This window comes from Corythoichthys intestinalis, chromosome 14 (genome assembly GCF_030265065.1).
Source record: "Corythoichthys intestinalis isolate RoL2023-P3 chromosome 14, ASM3026506v1, whole genome shotgun sequence".
Lineage (NCBI taxonomy): Eukaryota > Metazoa > Chordata > Actinopteri > Syngnathiformes > Syngnathidae > Corythoichthys > Corythoichthys intestinalis.
Window position 1 is genome coordinate 37871694 of NC_080408.1, and position 15453 is coordinate 37887146.

Genomic DNA, 15453 nt, shown 5'->3' on the forward strand with positions numbered 1-15453 from the left:
TTCTTTGTCAAATGATCCAAGAAGAGAGATGGTGACCAATCGGGATGTGTTGTCAGCAGGTTTACCTAGGAACACAACAGGTAGGGGAGTCGTAGTAGGCGAGCATTGCTACCGAGGCGCTTGACCTCAGAATAACCCAAGAAGAGATATGGTGACCAATCGGGATGTGTTGTCAGCATTTCATATGCAGGTTTTCCTAGTAACACAACAGGTAGGTGATGAGGAGGAGTAGGTTAGCATTGCTACCGAGGCAGATTTACACAACAGTAAAGAAAAAAACAAAAACAAAAAACGTATTGAAACCAAAAGTGGATAAATCGTTCAATTTACAAGAGTAGAGATGACAGGAACACACTCTCATTCCAGCAGAAATATGATCATAAGAAATGCTTTTCCGACGAACCGCTGCAATCCAGCCATCCGTCGTACCTTCGTGATCTGATATTTGGTCCTCCATGCAGGAAAACGGTGAAAAGTGAGTCCATTTTTCCTCACCCCTTTTTTTGTCGTAGGAGATGCTGTTGCACCCGGTAACGCAACAATAAAGCACCCATATTTTCTTTCTAAAACACCGAAAGAGTTAGCTTAGCACTATCACACGTTACAATCCGCATTGACTCTGCCGGCCCGGAAGTGAATTATATTGCCAGCATGGAGGCGGGTCCAAACAATGACGTAGTACGTCCCATTCCCTATACAACTATGATCGGGGATTGCCACGAGTTAGCTTCTACTGTTTATTCCAAAACAGTTGGCAGCTCTGCTTTGACAAAGTCATCAGTCATCTATCCAAAAATCACACTCACTCTTTTTGCAAATCCTTGATCATAGGCAGACCGGTTGAGGAAGCAGGCTTCTTTGAAGTGTTTGTAGTAGAGAACACTACTCGATGATGGCGTGAAATTCATTCGCTTCGTGCGAACGAAAAATGTCCATATACGTGCCCTTCTATCCTTTGGCCACTCATACAACTTTTCTTTAAATTGACAACAATACATCGCCCACACCGCCGTGGCATCTTACCGAGAAGCAATGCAACAATACTGTTCTATGGTGGACTTCCCTCTCAGTTCTCGGTGTGACGTAATTTCAGAAGATTTCCGAAGATTGTCGAAGAAAAACTTTTTCGTTGTCAAGGGCGTTGCTATGGGTTAAACAAAGAATCTGGAAGGGTTGCGTTAAAAAAAAAAAATGAAAATATGCTTATAATTGCTTAGCCATTGATATTATTCAAAAACATGGTTGGCCAACCTTACTTCACATTTGGTCTTTAAATGTTCTACATATTTTTATGATTATTATAAATGCATTTACACAACGAAATAATGCTGGAAAAGTTAGTTAAATATATTTCTTGTATGAGAGAAAAGCTCCACATTCGTTGACATTCAGCGAAGCCGACACTGGTTTCTGTATAGCATTTCCAACAATCAATTTGAAGGGCTTCCGTACCCCCCTCCTACCACTTTCTGAATCGCACGGCATACAGTGTTCTTACTCAGATATTAAGCATCATCGATAGAATACATATATTGTCCGCTGGCTTAAGAGCGCAAGGACAGGCATACAATGTGCTCGGTTGTGAGGGCCTGACTTCGGCGGGTTACATTAGTGATGTCCGCCTTGATCAGCTGGCACAGGTAACGAATTCCCTCAGCTGAAAATCTATATCTTTCATGGAGAACATATTCTGGGTACGCCATCGGATTCTGGCGGTCTCCAAAAGCCTGTGCCCTCCAAAGAGAGCCCCTCACAATCCGCGCGCCAATGTCACACGGGTAGTCCAGGTATGCTATCATTGTCAAGAGGACACGTCCGCGGAGGAGTGAAAGCAAGGAGAGCAAGATCTAACTCTGAAACGACCAGGTTTGACGTGTGGCGTGTGTTGCCCTGGCAACACTCCCCGGTTCCAACATATCCACTTTTCGTAGGCTCGCTTAGCTGGGAAGATAGGCTATTGTGATGAAGATACTCTCAAAGTTACCCTGCTAAGCCAGAAAACCGGCTTCGTAGTATAGGCCACAGCTCTCTTAGCAGCTATGTTTACCACATGAGCAAAAAAATCCTATTTGTGGTCAAAGTCCGTCTGTGTTATGTACCGAATTAACAATATTTGCATCATTATCTATAGTCACAGGTATGGATTGATTTGGCCTGCTTAGCTTCCATTCAGTCATGGCGATTTTTAATTCACCGATGTAGTATATGAACTACTCATCCCATGATCACTCTGGGCTCACGCAGCCAATGGCATGGGACTTAGGGGGAATCTAACATAGCACATCTAGGTTGCTATTTGATCATATCTAGTGTGTGCGCACGAGTGTTGTCGGGGCATTAAAAAAGTTAACAAACGCCACAGAAGTCACGTCTGCTCATTACTGCACAACACCAGCATTTGACAATCAACTTTGATAAACACGACGAGTTTGAAGTACAGCGCTCTTAATTTGCCACTCATTGTTCATCATGTAGCCGTGAGTTAGCTCTCTGTGTCCCTGGTGTCAAACCGAGGCTATTTCATAGCAGCCAAGTCGTCAATGATATATTGGCGGGCATCGCTGTACATATCCGTAAAGAAAGTCTTTGTTAAATATGCACGAGTGCCGATAGCGTATCAGCAAACCCAAAATGCTGCCATACAATGGATCTGTACAAGGTTGAAGCCGGGAAGCCGCCTCCTTAAGCTTCTGTGTTTCCTCACGAGCAATAATCCTCGTGCGCCACTGCTCCCGCACTTCAGGCAGTATGGGTGAGGAATGGAGGGGGGGGCTGCTAGCGGGGAGGAGCCTTTTCATAGCTTTTTTTATACAAGGCAAAGATGCGCCGGACATTATGGCGAGAGAGATCACAAAAAAAAAAAAATTTGGAAAATACATTTTGGGAGCTTTTGCAATTGGATCGAATGGTTGTGCGTATTGAATCGAAGGGGGCGTATCGAACGGTTCAATATAAAACTAAGTATTCTTGCAACCTTAATGTATACCAATAATATATTTTTTTCAAATGATTCTTAAATTTGTTAGAACAGTAATAATTGTAAAAAAAAAATGGATATCTGTAAATTTGTAATTTTGTATAAAAAATACAAATATTTAATTTGTGCAAAAGGCAGGATTTTCAAATTAGTCAGTCAAACAATTATGAAACAAATACAGCGGACATTATCTATTTTTTTTCTTTTTTTTTTTTTTTTTGTCTCTTTTCTTTTTCGACAACTAATCCATGAAAATGACGCTTAATTATTGCTTATTATTATTTATTTTCTTTTTTCTTTTTTTCCCTCCAAATTTCCACTATATGTTGAGGGAATAGCATTTGTTCAGAGGGAATTGTTGTTTTATCTTTGTGAGGCTGAAAAATACCACAGCAGTGTGAAGTGAGTGTGTAATGAAGAGGACTAACAGATAATACAGGTGTGTTACATGCGCATTATAACACGGCGCAGTTGCCCGGGGGGCTTTACGCTTCAATTGACTCAGGTAGCGCGCTAATTCGTCCGCGCCCTTACGTGAGCAGCTTGACACCTCTGACCCCGTCAGACGCGTCAGGCAGCCGGTCAGAGGCCTTCAACAAGGTGCCACGACAAGCCCGTTAACGCCAGCCAGAAATGAGAGGCTGCAGTAGACCGCACAGCCTGGAGGCAGACAGGTGTGCCGTCGAACCACACGCGTGCGCACGCACCCCTGACACACACACACAACGAGGTCCTCTGTCTACATCAAAACAATGACCTACAAAATTGTAGAGTGCTATCATGGAGTATGAATCTCAACATGTTCTGATGATCGACCGCATGTTCAGTGCCTATCTATACTTCGTTATGATGTCACCTTGCTTGAACGTGCTGTGGATTCCAGCTAATCATCTCTGAAGGCTACTGCATTGCAGGGATTAGAACACAAATCTGTATGCAAGGCAAATGGTAATCAACTTGAAACTAACACACGCCGTTCAAAGCGATACCTTCAGTCTCCGTCTTGTTTGATCTTGCAAAGACTTTGCTCTTTGAAGCAACTTCCCAAAAAGCGTCACACACTGCAGTTAGGCGAAGGCCTGCTTTAGAGACACGGACCACGCAGTCAGCCTCCACCACTAAATCCACTTCCCTTGGCTCGGTGCTCATGTTTACCCTTAACGCTTTGCCAGTAAGGCCCACATCCTGCAAGGCAACAATCGGACCTTACTGACATCAGAGGCCCCCGTGTCTATTGGGAAGTAGCGCATCCTTCGAAGGCTTGTCTCAACCATCTGTCACGGATGTCCTTAGATGTCGCTCATTGACTCCAAAGGCTCTCCTGTTCTTCAGCCAGTTCGACTTGAATTGAAGGGTGACAAAGGATTGAAGTTCAAATCAAATCACAGCAAACAATTTCAGGGAAAAGCTCATTTTTTTGGTTCAAGAATGACTGAGGAATTGGCAAACTAATAGAGGAAAACAGAAACCGCCCCCGACTGTCACTGTAGGATGCAGCAAAGCAGTCGCAGAAAGTAGTCGGGTTTAAGCTTTTTGACACAGGGCAGTACATTTCTCTCCTTTAATGCCCCGATTAACACAAGATTTCACTGAGCCCACAGACTGAAGACGCCCATTTACAAAAATGAGCCTTTTCCATCTTTCACAATAAGTAGAGTGTTCTTTCCTTTGTGTGCGAACATAGATTAGCAAAAAGCTCCAGTTTGGTCTTCCTCTTTAAAAAGAAATTCTCACAGAAATGTTGTATCTTATCAATATGTATGAGTTTATCCGTATTTCACGAAAGGGCGCCAGCAATTTTGTATGGATTTCGAGAGTGTAGTCTGGATGTAATGACGCACACGGAATCAAACTTGTCCGCATGTAGCCGGGGTGGGGTGTAAAATCGTATGTAAATCCACTAAGCAATCTTTTTAATCAGCACACAAAAGTGATTGGCAGACTACACCGCCACACATTGATCCTTTGCCCTCGACCTGTCTCCCTCTGTAGCGCCCCCTGCTGTGAGAGGCGTGGGGTAAGGTGCCCGCTGGCTCCGGCTGCCCACGGCTGGGGGCCAGCACGGATCCTCTCATGGCGGCCGTAATAATGTTCGGTTTGTTTTCTGCCTCTTTTGGAGCCTTTGGCCCGAGCCGTCGTCATGAACATGAGACCCAGAGGGAGGCATCCCATGCCTGTCCCTCCGAGTTGCATTATGTTTCGGACCAAATCGGACCGCTTTTGTACCATTGCTGCTGCCTATCACTTTTTTTTTCTCGGGACATAAAGTGCATCTATGATACAGATTGTTACAAGTCCTGACAGCAAACATGATGTTACCACATTGTGAATAAACCCCTGAAGATGTTTGCTAGTGGGAATACCGGAGACTGCATTCTCATGCCCCTTGCTGAGTGTTTTTATCCCCACTTAGCGGGGAGCAAGGCCCCTATTGAGCTCCCTCACCCTAGGAAGCCTCTTTGACCCCCTCCCTTCATTTAGTCATACGTTCATATTGATCTAATATGATTTGCAGCAATATATACAGAGGTCTAGCTGGGATGTGGGCCTTTGGTTTGAATAAGGTGCTCTCAAATGAAACGGAGAAGATTTGAGGAGACCATGACACTGTGTGTGTGTGCGCCGGAGATTTGTCAAGCCATCAGAATTTGCTTTTTTAGACTGGCTAGAGAGGGGGGTAGGGGGGCGTATGTTCACCCCCTACTGTCCTATTTATAGTCCTGTGTCCACACGTCACAACTGTCAGTATGTGCGGAGATATGACGGCGAAAAGGAGCGAAGAACATGTAACGTGGCGCTCGGAAATTGTGGATTATAATGGAGCTAAAGCAGCTTCATGACTTTGGATGGTGGCATGGTGCTACATTTTGTTTTTGACCCAAGTGAGGTAAGCGACTGTAGTATTTCACCACGTGTACTCACTTTTAACGGAAATTTCTGCCGTCAGCCTGAGGGTGTTCTTTGCATAATATCCGTCAATAGTAAAATTGTTCTAATGTCTACACAATAGCAATGATGCGTTCAACATTATATATGGTATTAGGAAGTTATTGAATTTAAAAAATAATGTTATTATATTGATGTGAATGTATTTATATGAAAAATGAATTCATAAAAAAAAGTAAGAGAATGCAAAAGAATATTATCTGATTAGATAAATGACTCAATAGATGTTAATTCATGAATTTTAGGGATTAACAGCTTCATAAATGCAACACATATTATGGGACTGTTGATCATTTGAAAGATCGGTGGGCCGCAGTAAATAAGACCGCATGTGGCCCGTGGGCCATACTTCACCCTTTCTCCTTGGAGTACACTGAGGGAATCAATAGTGTTTGTCTTCAATGATACAAATGTTTGTTTATTTGAATGGTACTTTTCCAAATCCAAATTGAATTGTTTTATTCAAGTGTGCAATGAATGTATTCTTTGGCTAAGGTTTCAATGATGACCTTATTCCCCCGTTAAACCTTGAACCAAAACAAAAACAAACAAAAACACAATATTCAATGATTAACATCCCAACTTTTTATCCCGCCAAAAATGATTTTTTTTTCTCATTACGCTTCCCACTTTTAGTTTTAATCATTGAAAAATATGAGGTTGGCAACATAATCTTACAACTTTTAACTTTTTCTATGGTTGTTGTACTGCATACATACAGTTATTAGATGTTCTGGATTAGGGGTGGGATTCATTAATTCTCCTCATCCCACTCCCTTTCAAGCATTTTTGTTTGTTTGTTTGTTTGTTTGTTTGTTTGTGTTGGTTTGTTTGTTGTGTTACTTGTAATGTAAACTAGTTGAAAATTGATGAACTGTGCATGTTGTAATGAATGCAACTGCCTGAAATGAAATGAATCCGATCTCACAATGTTTATGTTCTTGTACTATCTGTACCCAACATTTATTGACCTGCGCACCTAAAATGTACAATTGTTAGGTCATATTAAATAGCATAAATTGTTTATACAGGGTGTCCCAAAAAATGTATACACCCTTTTGCAGCTAATAACTGACACGTTTACACTTGAACTGCATTTTCATACTTCCAGTAGCATTTGAGAAGGAATTTTCTTTCTCCAAAGTTTAGTCTGGCTGCTGCCATCATTGATTGATTGGGTTGAATCTACAAAAAAAATAGACAATTTGGTCAACAACTGCTAAAGAGTGTATACATTTTTGGGGACACCCTGTATTTATATAATGGTAGAATAAATAGAAGCGTTATGCCTTGTATCTACAAAACCACAAAATTTTAGGAAACTGGAAACCAAAAAAGACGCCATTTTTATGAAGCTAGAAATTTAGAAGATATTTTCGATTAATCAATAATTTCTCAAATTAATAGACCCATATTTACCCAATATTGAATAATGCACTTACAAAATAATGTTCAATATTAACAGTATATCAGAGGAAAGGTTATGTGCACCTATTATGTACCTAATTAACCTCATTTTAATAGTCTATGCAGCTATAACGTACGATGTTTGATAGACTGCGGCACAGGCTATTAACTCATTCACTGCCAATGAGGGCAACAGCTGTCCAGTCTATTTGAACTGGGAGGGCAGGCAGTGAATGATCATGTCTAAGTGCCATTTACTGTGGTAGATTAGATGTCCAATCCATTTTAACTATGTAGTTCCACTGTCATTGGCTGCCAATACAGTTAAATGTCGTACATTATTGGTTACACACGATATTCCATTGTCTATGTCTAAATTGGGCCACATGGGAGAAACCAATGACAATTGCGTCAGTTTAGAGACAATGCATTGTTAAAATAGAGCACGGCGATGAGTGACAGAAATGCGTGTGTCTGTGTGTGTGTGTGTGTGTGTGTGGGGGGGGGGGGGGGGGGGGTGGTTGTCAAATCAGCATAATTACACTGTAAGCAATCTGATGCAAATCTCACTTTCTAAACTGGTCTGCAAAGTCAGGGCAAAGTTTCCAAATCAACGCCTCTTCATTCTTTCAGAGGACAACAACACGCATGCCACTAAGGTTATGTTGTGGATTTTTTTAACATGAAAATATTTTTGAAAGAGTTGGTTATTTTGTAATCTGTCATTTACTATGAATACATTTGATTAATTGATTTTATTGGCTGACCACCATCTGAACCAAAATGGAAAAGCCATCATATTTGTTTAGTTTTTGGGAGGTTGAAAATTCTTTGACTGGGTGTCTTCAGTATGAAATTAAAGGATGAGGCAAAGAGCGAGAAAGAGTCAAGAGTGGTTTTGGAAACCACCGTGTGTATCTTGTGCACGCGTGTGTATTTTATAGAACCCAATTTCAAATTGTTTTCGAACGAGGTCAGCAGCATGACTGTGTTTACAAAAGAGCAGTGTAGCTAATCTTGTAACCTAACATCTCACTGGCATTACTCGTAGTCCTCAGTCTACTTTTATGTGTTGAATTCAAGTCATGTTTAGTATTAAGTGAATCCCCCAGATATAGAACACACACTGAAATAATTTTGGATATTTCTAATTCAGATTTTTGTTTTAAATCATCTTGACAAAACTGTGTATATGGATTATCTTAATGGGTTTGATGTCCGGATGTAGAGAACATGATTCTGAGAACAAATTCTGCGGTATCTTGACAGAGCCTCCGACATGTTTCACAGTTGGGATGGTGTACATTCTGTGACTACGGTGTGTTTTATATGGAGAAGTCTCATTGAGTTAACAAAAGGTCCGACAACAAAATATTAAGTTAAGGGTACAAACATTCTTGTTCTGTATCATGAGTTTGGTTTTAGAATATTTGACTCACAATTCCAAGCCAATGTCTGACTATCATTGGCTACTTTTCATTAAAAGTGTTTTTATTTTATTTCAAATTTTTTAAACATTTTTTTTTCTGTGCGCAGTTGTTTGTTCTTTCATTAATAAATGGGAAGCAACTAGTAGAAAAAAGAATGGAAAGCCTTTATTATCACTGTACAGAGTACAACGAAATGTAAAGCTTCGCCATAACATTATTATTTTGTTGATGTGTTTAAGAAGTTAAGTAAGTCTTCTGTACACTTCTTTTCTGAATGAATATGAACTATATTTAATCTAAATATTCATTTGAGACGTACTTATTCCATATTGTAAATCATTTTTATCTCTAAACAACACCCACATGAATGACAACAATGCATGCAAATATGCTGAAAGAGATCTTGAGCGCGCTTGACGGGGCAAAACAAAAATTATGGTTTTGGAGTGGGGGGAGTAAGACAGTGTTATGACCCTTCTCTGTGTGGTCCATCACCAGCTATAAACTCCACTGGCCTCCTGCTGCCCCCCCTGCTGGGTGTAGCCGGCATAGTTGACCCTGGTTAAAATTCAACTGGCCTCACAAAGAGCCTTTCTTTCAACTATCTGCTGGGCTTCAACAGGAAAAGGAAGTGTTGTTATTGTGGTGTAAAGATTTACCATAAATACTCTGGGTTATTATAGATTCATTATATAATTATCATTATTTTGCTACAAATTATGCTTCAAGTTTTATGTCCAACTTCTTCTAATTATTTCAACTACGTGTTTTTGTTTGTTTGTTTGTTTGTTTGTTTGTTTGTTTGTTTGTTTAAGTGTTTTCAAAGTAATGTTGAGTCCATGTGATTATAATAGAGCCTTAATGAATAAAAAAAAAAAAAAAAAAAAGGGCTGTCAAACGATTAAAATTTTTAATCGAGTTAATTACAGCTTAAAAATTAATTAATCGTAATTAATCGCAATTTAAACCATCTATAAAATATGCCATATTTTTCTGTAAATTATTGTTGGAATGGAAAGATAAGACACAAGATGGATATATACATTCAACATACGGTGCATAAGTACTGTATTTTTTTATTATAACAATAAATCAACAAGATGGCATTAACATTATTAACATTCTAAACAAAGCGATCCATGGATAGAAAGACTTGTAGTTTTTAAAAGATAAATGTTAGTACAAGTTATAGAAATTTTATATCAAAACCCCTCTTAATGTTTTCGTTTTAATAAAATTTGAAAAATTTTCAATCAAAAAATTAACTAGTAGCCCGCCATTGTTGATATCAATAATTACACAATGTTCGTGGGTGCTAAAGCCCATAAAATCAGTCGTTCCCAAGCGCCAGCAGAGGGCGACAAAACTCCAAAAAACACAAGTAACAAGTGGACATTGCACTGCTGCTGTCATTTTAATCCGTTTGAGCGGGGCATGTGCGTTAATTGCGTCAAATATTTTAACGTGATTAATTAAAAAAATTAATTACCGCCCGTTAACGCGATAATTTTGACAGCCCTACAAAAAATATTACTTTGACTCCCTGCGGTTAGCCAGCGACCAGTTCAGGGTGTACCTGACTACCTGCCCATATCCTTGTGAGGATAAGCGGTGCAGAAGATGAATGAATGATTACTGTGACCTCTAATAATCCAAGAGGTTCATTGTGTCCAAAACTGTAGCTAAATGAATGAATTTGTTTTCTGAAGAAAAATACAAAGGTGTTTTGGTAACACTTTACAATGCATATTTACACAACAACTACTGCTTAATTAACATAATTCATATAATACCCTATCGAATATTAAATAATATATTAATTAACATTAGTTTATGCATAAGATGACACCTTGAATAATGTTTCATTGTTTTCAATAAAATATGTACAAGTCTTTGGTGTGATTGCTTCAACTTAGTTCATTTGAACTATTAATGGTTCACCATATCTGCTACCCAAGGGTTACATGTGGCCCACTTTACAATAAGGGTCCAAAAAGCATTCAGTAATGGTTAATTATGGTTAAGGGGAGGCACTTTAGCATTTATAATTTCTTAGCTAATGGACACGTGCTACACTTTACAATAAGGGTCCAGACAGTATTCAGTAGTAATTAACTATGGTTAAGTATAGTTATCAGGCACTTGTATGCATATTTTGAAATTAATCTTAGGTAACTAACGTTAAATAATACCGTACTTAAAGTTAGGATCACAGCACCCAATGACTCACAGAGCAGTGTTTCCCAATTTGGAAGAATATATTCACTTACTCGGACCACTATGCAGAGATTCCTCACCAATTCACGCTTCAAAATTTGCGGTTTCAGTTATTCATGGATTTTTTAAGGTACTGTATAAGGCTCCTTTGACACTTGTGCATTGTGTCATTTTGATCATCTTCATCGAAGTGCACAGGTGTTTCATCATCATCATCATCATCATTGTCAAGGAAGGAACCAATGGTGTCTAATGTGTCATTTTATTTTAAAAATGTTAAGATATATGCATGTGTACATGTACAAATAAGTGTTTTCTTTTACATATACACTACCATTCAAAGGTTTGGGGTCTGAGCAACCCCAAACTTTTGAACTTGAGTGTACATAATGAACAATCCCATAGGATATACTACTGTTCAAAAGTTTGGGGTCGCTTAGACCCCAAACTTTTGAACGGTAGTGTATCTCATTTATATCATAATTATTACATTTGCAGTGCTTAACCCTTTATTGCCAAATGTATCACTTTTGATACACCTACAATTTCATGATTTTGAGAGAAATTCAGAATTTTGAAATTTCTTTTTGAAAATGAAAAAATATGGATGCAAGTCAACACATGCATCTGCTGGTTCCATGAAAAAAAAAAAAGGATTTAGCTAGGGTTATAGATATTAGAGCGCTTATTACACATATTTATTTTGATATTTCGTTTTACAAATTTGAGAAAAAAAAAAAAAAGGTTTCATTAGGACCTTATTTTCAAATTTGGGGATTCTCTGATAATTGTTTCATGTTGCAGGTCTTTAAGGGTTAAAAAAAACATTTATAAAAATATACATATACATATACATGTAAGGGTGTTTGTTTGTTTTGGTTGTTTTTTTTTTTTTTTAAGTAATATTTGGGGGGGTATTTATTTTACGTATCTCTTTGCAATGCTGTTAAATCTGAATAAATACATTGAACATAAAAACAAAGGTAATGTAAATAGGCTCTACCTCGACTTCACAGAGTTCTGATTTTCCCGGGTTGTCCCCCATTGACCGCAAAAAAACGAGGGATCACTGTACATTAAAAACTGTGTATTAATGCACTAATGTATATTTGAATGAATATCAAGTCCAGCATTATATTAATTTTTTAAATCGTACCGAACCATTAGTTGAGTTACCTTCTGGTTATGCATTAACTAATGCTAATTAATGTATTAATTATTGTTATATAAGGGATTATATGAATTATTAATGTTACTCAAACATTAGTTATTGTCTAAAAAAAAATGAACTCATGTTAAATGAGGGGCCCTTGTTGTAAAGTGTTACTGGTGTTTGTTTATTTTTTAACCTGTCATGTTTCAGTCAGCTGGTTTGCATAATGCCTTACAGCTCTAAAATCAAGGGTTCAATGTATTGAAGGTTCCAGTATGAAAATGTAATTTCTCCTCTCCTTTCTGACTCAACAAGACATGGAAAAACTTATGCATGCATTCATTTTCAGTAGATTGGACTATTGCAACAGTATGTTTACAGGTCTTGATAAAAAAAAAAAAAAAATTGTCAGGAAGCTGCCGCTAGTACAGAATGCTGCTGCCAGAGTCGTTACATATACAAGGAAATTAGACCCCATTACACTGGTTTTAAAATCGGTACACTAGCTTCAAGTGAGTCAAAGGGTAGACTATAAAATACTACGGCTCGTCTACAAAACACTTAATGACCTTGGACCAAAATACATGCTTGATTTGTTGGATCCCTATAAAACATCTAGACCCCTAAGGTCGTCTACAACCAGTCTCCTATATGTTCCAAGAGCAAGAACCAAGCAGGGGGAGGCAGCATTTAGTTATTATGCTCCTCACCTTTGGAATAAATTACCTGAAGGTCTGAAGTGTGCTAAAACTGTTAGCGCCTTAAAATCAGGGCTAGAAACGCTTTTGTTTACCACAGCGTATCCATAACTGTCTGCAAATTTCAAACTTCAATCTATTGGTTTTTTATTCCTTTTCTGCTTTATTGTCATTTCTGGTTTCAATTTAATGCGATTTTCATGTATAATTTTATTTCCTGTTCCTGTTCTTTGTTTTTACGTTCTTTTGATTTAATGTGATTTTTATGACCTTCATGTGATGTAAAGCACTTTCAATTGGCTTGGGTTGAATTGTGCTATACAAATAAATTTGCCTTGCCTTGCCTCAAAACCAGCGCATCAGCATTTTCATACTTTGAGCAAGTGCGTAGGTTTGCATTGGGACCGTAGGGACAAAACACATCAACTTTTCAGGATGCTCAAATTGTCCCCACCAACTTTTAAGCAACCTTTATTTTCATTATATAATGGGTTCAGTTATATAGGTCATTTAGATTGTCTCCCCATATGCTGTAATGATAGACTTAACCCAACCATTATTAAATGAATTATTTTCATTATGTTCAGACTTACATTTACCCCTTTTTCAACTGCTGAATGTGTCGCTCCATTTTTTTTCCTCAAACGCATGTTTGATTGGCTGATGACTTGTATTTCTTGTGTATGTTTATATAATCTGAGTTCAAATAATGCAATTTAAATTTGCAAATAAAATCCAAACATTTATTCTGGAGTTTTCTGAAATGTGCCTTTGGTAGTTTTTGGAAACAAAGAGTACAATCAAATGGTGTATCACCTGAACCAATACATATGCACTGCAAAAACCCACCTCCTTAAAACTGAAACGAAAAAAAGAAGGGGAAAAATACTAAAATTCCCTTGTTTTCAGTGTAAATCTACTAGAAATAAGTGAAATCATCTGCCATTGCTTCAAGTAAATTTTACTCTGATTTCTTGAAATAAAAATTGCTGAAAATAACTTATTTGAAACAAAAAGTTTGTATATTTAATGATAAAAAAAACTGTCAGAAATGTTCTTGATTCAAGAATAGATATTGTTCAAAACATTATTTGAAAGCATTTTTTTCTCGATTTAGGTGAAAAATGGCCGACTTTTAGATGTATGGGCCTAATGACAAATTACTAAAAGCAAGTGGAAGAATATGATACTTTTGACTAGCCTTTAAAACTCAAAACAAGCTGAAAAAATTATTTGACAAGATTTAAATTATCAGATTACGATGTTATAATGTAAAAGTTGCAGTGTAAAAGATAGTACAAGTCAATACAGATTTATTTTGCATTAATTATTTAACCTATCAATTAATTAGATTCTTATTGATGAGAAATGTAGCCCTGACCGCCGTTCCCCCAATCTGTTTGGTCTGTCCCAAACAAAAAGTGTACATGCAGTTTATGCGATTATGTCGTCCCTACCAATATTGACACCAAACCTATGCCCTTGCCTTGATGTTAACATTGAAATTTTCCTCTAAAACAGTTTGGGAATCCATGAAATAAATAATTATTTTAGAAATATATGGCGGAAAACACTTAGGTGACCTGAAGTTCCGCTCTGAGACCCCCAATTTGTCCAAATTTCAAAACTGTCCGATATGCACGTGTGATACATCATTGGAAAGCTTAAAATGTCAATTTTCTGGGGGAAGAAAATTTTTGAACAGGAGGGCATTTAAAAAAATAAATAAATAAAAAAAATAAAAATAAAAAAAATCAAACAGCAAAACCCTAACTGGAGGTGAGCGCACGCGAGAGCCATGATTTTAACGAGATATTATCGCGTACTTACCTCGTTTCGAAAAGCGAAAACTCCATGTAACATGTATCATCGAGTGTCAAGACACAGATGTGAATGGCCACAACTGGATTTTTGGGGAGATTTTATGGGTGAAACATGGTAATATAACAAGGGTCTCGATGCAGAAATCGCGGACATCAAGGAGTAATCGAGATTTTCCTTTTCATATATTTATGCTTTTAAAGGTTTTTTTTTCTTCAATTTTTCTTTGTTTGGATCGATTATTTATCATCTAAAATATTGGGGGAAATGCGAGAGTAACGAAAAAAATACAATTAGACGATAGTTATAAGGTAGAAAGCCGTGACTTTTTTTACGGACGCCAATTTTTTCATTGTGATGTAATTTGTTTAAAAGTTTAAAATATGCGAGTTAATAATTTTTTAAAGTAGTTTCTTTTCTTTTCTTTTTTTTTTTCCCTAAACAAAGTATTAGACATCAATTAATGATTTCAAGCTAAAAATGATAGACATTCTGAATAATAAATATAACTACTTACCTTCTTTTTATGGCTGGGTTGAAACAAAAGCGGTTGCACGACGCCTGTAAACGGGAGTTTCCAGGGTAAAACAGACTAATTAAAAATAGTTCGGGTGCTAAATGCGCCATGAATCTGCTATGACAGCATATAGACATATTGTTCTATCAAACACAACAGTTCTTTTGGCTTAAAATACAGCAGTTTATTTCAAAGAAGGGTGCAAGAGCAGAAACTGCTTTTTCAGCCGTCTGTGTTTTCCGCCATATATTTTTGTCGAGTTCATGCGATTCTCCTTTTTACCACAG